Source organism: Salvelinus fontinalis, chromosome 20, assembly GCF_029448725.1.
Source record: "Salvelinus fontinalis isolate EN_2023a chromosome 20, ASM2944872v1, whole genome shotgun sequence".
Classification (NCBI taxonomy): domain Eukaryota; kingdom Metazoa; phylum Chordata; class Actinopteri; order Salmoniformes; family Salmonidae; genus Salvelinus; species Salvelinus fontinalis.
In genome coordinates this window covers 24060836-24065539 of record NC_074684.1, presented here as the reverse complement: position 1 = coordinate 24065539, position 4704 = coordinate 24060836, and the positions used below count along the sequence as shown (strand labels likewise).

The window sequence follows — 4704 nt, the reverse complement described above, 5'->3', positions numbered from 1 at the left end:
AATGGAGGAGATATCCGGAGCAGGTTACGCTGACTTCAGACACCGGGCGTGGCAAAACGGACTCCAGCACACACATGATGGCACCAGTAGACCAGTTGATGAGGGGATTGTGTCGCTGGAGCCAGGAGAATCCCACTACCACGGGAATCTGAGGAGACTGAAGAGACTTGAGCAGGAATTGAATAGTCTCGCTGTAATTCCCTGACACCCGTAGGTTGATGGGAGTGGTAACATGAGTGACCCGCCCTATAGAGCGCCCGTCCAGCGCTCTTACATCCATGGGAGTGGAGAGGGGCTGAGTGGGGATGTTCAGCTCGGAAGTCAGGGTAGTGTTCAAAAAACTCTCATTGACCCCAGAGTCAGTGAGTACCTGGAGAGATTTAGACTGGCTTTCACACAGCAGAATGGCATGATCAGGGGTGCGAGCAAGGGAAGAAGTTCTCCATATGGCCCACCAGAGTACTCGCTCCTACCAGTGATCCTGACCTCTATAAAAGAATAAGAAGACACAAAATGACAAAGAGTCCTGCAATACAGACAACTCTTCATGTTGATCTTGTAATGCCGTACCGCTGGCGATAGCCCAGCTCTACCTAGTTGCATAGGCTCGGGAAGTGGTGACTCAACCGTATCCGGCAACTCTCGGGGAAGGTCGGGAGGCCTCGGGTTCTCTTGGCAAGGGATCGTCTGAGACTTCCTGGATAACTCTGAGGCAAGGTGGAATCCCTGGACGTGCGAGCGAAGTCAAATTTCCTCTCCCTCCATCGTTCCCGTAGTCGCCCATCGATTTGGATGGTGAAAGCGATGAGGGAATCGAGATCCATAGGTAACTCCCGAGCAGCAAGCTCGTCCTTGACCTCCTCCGAAACACAGTGCAAGAACATATCGAACAGTGCTTCCTGGTTCCAAGCACTCTCCGCTGCCAACGTACGGAAATCCACCACATAGTCACAACAGGAGTTCTGTCGAAGCGCGATTAGCCCCCAGGCAGCTTCTCTCCCGGAGAGCGGGGAGTAAAAAACCTTCAGCATGATGAGATGGGCTATCTTGGAGCGATCCGAGGGGAAAGAGGAGGACTGAAGCTCGAAAATGAGGGCACACTGAGCTAGAAACGCCTGACAGGTGCTCGATTCTCCATTGAAACATTCCGGAGGGGGTAAATGGGGCTCCCAAGAAGATGGAGTGGCCGACGAGAAGGTGCTGCTAGCAGTTGGGTTACTGAGGGGCTGTAGGGTTGGTAGGCTGCCTCCCAAACAACCCGCGGAATTGCTCCAGCAAACTGTTCAATGTCCGGTCATGGTGTTCAGCCAACGTTTGGACCCTCTCCATAAGGCCACGAAACAGTTCCTCGTGCCTCCCGATGGTGGCTCCTTGCGAGGAGATGGCGTCGCGCAGCTGGCCCAGGTCTGCTGAGTCAGATCATACTATTAGGATAAAGGTAAGACCCAGATGGAGACCGTGTCGAAGTAACAATGTTTATTACAGCAACAGGGGCAAAGGTACAGGACGGCAGGCAGGCTCCGATCAGGCAGAGGTCGGTAATCCAGAGGCGGAGCAAAGGTATAGGATGGCAGGCAGGCTCAGGGGCAGGCAGAGTGGTCAGGCGGGCGGGCTCAGGGTCAGGACAGGCAAGGGTCAAAACCAGGAGGGGTCAAAACCAGGGTCAAAAGAAGGAGATTATACAAAAACCGCTGGTTTACTTGACAAACTGGTAACAGACAAACAGAGAACACCGTTATAAATACACGGGGGATAATGGAGAAGATTGGCGACACCTGGAGGGGGGTGGAGACAATCACAAAGACAGGTGAAACAGATCAGCGTGTGACAGAAAACAGCTTTATTTCAGACATAACTTAAGGTGGCATCGGCTGGCACATTTCTCAATGCTGTTTGACACATTACAAAATGTTTCAGATGGATAACTTGAAGTATGAGTAAACAACAAGACTTTTAGTGTGAAGTCCCCAAGTACATTTGGGCAAATCGCGAAGGAGACATTCGCATTCATATTCCATTTTTCTGCAAGAATATTGTCAAATCTGTATACTTTGATTTAGCTTTCCAAATATTATTAGCCATATTATAAGTCCAACATTTGCAAAACAACCAATTTTCATAACTTCATAACTCTGAATATCCTTATAATTTTTGTCCAAAATTAAAAGACATGCTGTTGTACATGGTTAGTAGCTACATTTTAAGACATATACTTAAGACGGATACTCCCGTAAAGCCCAGCTCATTGGCTATCTAGCTAGCTTTGTTTGACCCTGATTGGTGCTTATTTGACAAAGATACAGTCGTTCAAGTGATGGCTACCCGCGTCATTGGAGTGCTATGAACGCATTGCTCTCTGACCAAATATGGTGTCCTAGAGGATATACTGCACCCCTAATGAAATAGTGAAGTCTTGTTAACTTCTAGGATCTCTGAGGAATAGATACGAACGTGATTTGACTCGTTGAAACAATGTTTAGGGTGAAATTTTCACAGATTCCTTTCTTTGCAAATTGAACGAGTGGAAATACAAAATCAACCGTTCATGGTATATATGGACCTTTTTAGGATATGAAAAATGATTTTATCTAACAAAACGACACTTCATGTTATCTCTGGGACCCATTGGATGATAAATCAGAGCAAGATTTCAGAATGTAAGTACACATTTCACCTTCAGAGGTGAATTTATCAAACCTATCGCTGTGAAAAAAAGTGTTTTGTTGTTAGGAGCTCCCCTCAAACAATAACATGGCATTTTTTCGTGGTAACATCTACTGTAATGTGGACAGTGCAGTTAAATTAACAAGAATTTAAGCTTTCAGCCGATATAAGACACTTATATGTACCGACATTTGTTGTTTCTCTAAAATCTGCAATCTTGACATAACGCGCTGTATGATTTACAACTGTCTCGTTGACGGAACGCCGATCCTTAAGAAGCTTTAATGAAAAACAGAATGTGTTTTCTGTCATCTCAGCTCTCCATGACATTTATTGCCATGAGTCTTGCCCTGGAGGCATAACTGAGCAGTTTCCTCTAGATGGGTCAGCTGCAAAGTCGAAATTGGCTATATTGTAAACATTTATGAAAATAAAAATGCCTTTTGGTCTTACTTTAAAGTTAGGGTTTGCATTAGTGTAAGCAGTAAGGTTAAACAGGGTTAAGGTTAGGGTTAGGTACATAAAATCCGATTTTATGACCTTTTAGCTGTGTCAGCTAGTGACCACACTACAGAGCTGCCTCCAGTACATGAGTCATCCCAATAAATGCCAACCTGCTAACACCGTCAGGCCACCTCCACACAGCCAGCTAGCCAGTCACTCACTCAGCCAGCCAGGCTGCCATCAGTCACGTTTCAGTGTGCAGACCCATTAGCCCAGCCAGTCACATGACATGTCCAGGGCTATGTCTCCTCTCCTGCAAGCCACCCAGGAGGGTGCGTATGGTGGATGACACACCAGTCCGCTGGATTGTTTTTCTGGACCTGTGTACGAACATGAATTTCCCCAACCAGCTAGTTATCCTAAGCCTTAACAAAAGCCACTTTAATATCACCAGTAATGAAGATCACACACCCACTGAAGGAGAGGCAAGCAGGCGGGCTGTCAGGGAAGAAGGAGAAGAAAGAAGGTGAAGTGTTGCCACGGCAACCGGTTACTCGGCAACAAGCGCAGCATAGTAGTCCACTCATATTACATCAATGGCATTACTCTATCTCTACCCCCCTCCCATCTCTCCTCCCCCATCATCTCACTCACATTTCAGAGTGCAAGTTTGTTATTGAAAAAATCATGAGTGATTAAGAGAGGTGGTTCTAAATATATGAGTCAATATATTTTGATTTATTACATCCAGATGCTAATTTAATGCATATACTCCTGACAGATGCATCCTCACAGAGTAAAAGGAAGTGTTTTTTTCTCATCATGTTGCGTTTCAAGAATCTATAGACAATTTATATTTTGCTATTTCAAACAAACATTGTGAATCTACAGGAGCAATTCAGATTAACCAAATAATAGAGGGTCTCACTCACAGTCAGTTGTTTGGAAGGAACTGCATTTGTTGCATTCTTTGCATGAAAGCACAGCCACCTGCAAAGGCTGCCTGCCTGCCTCTCACTGAAGACGGGACTGAACGGTATCCAGGTTACCATGGTAACGCAGGGAAAAGCAAAACTGTGAAATAAAGGGACTGTGCTCAAGAGCTCAGCCCTTCTCTGGGTGACAGAGAGAGTGATTATCTTTGTGGAAGGAGAGAAGGGATATGAAAGGAAATCTCATCCGCATTCTGGAGCATATACTAACCCAAAGATATCCTATGTATAATTGCTGTCTCTCCAAGGTTACTTTGCAGGAAGAAGAATTCTCTCTTTCAGCTCAATTTAAACTTCAACACTGCGTTCCAAATGAAGGTCTCCCTGGACAATTAGGAGAAACCGACTCATCCATAAACCTGAGAACTGGTGTCGGTTGAAAAAGGACACCTCAAGATCCCTCACACTCTGCTTGTAGGATACAAGTCATTGAGTCTCATAATGAACTGTCTAACTCTCTCCCCACAGTCATTCATTTTGACAGCTAAATGTGTTTACATGGCTTTACTGAATGGTGACTGTGCAGCTAATTGCAACATTATCCTGAGCCATGAGTTAGTCATATGGACACAGACTGGCTGCCATTGTTATCTAGATTTGAGTC

General features: G+C 45.6%; 1 long non-coding RNA gene across 1 annotated transcript; it reads right to left on the bottom strand.

The window, feature by feature from the left end:
- Nucleotides 1-1817: 1817 nt before the first annotated feature.
- LOC129817555 (uncharacterized) lies at nt 1818-4481 on the bottom strand. Its single transcript, XR_008753714.1, has 2 exons — nt 4041-4481; nt 1818-3606 (listed from the first exon to the last, which is right to left on the bottom strand). It is a non-coding gene; the product is annotated as an uncharacterized LOC129817555 (long non-coding RNA).
- Between the last annotated feature and the right edge of the window lie 223 nt (nt 4482-4704).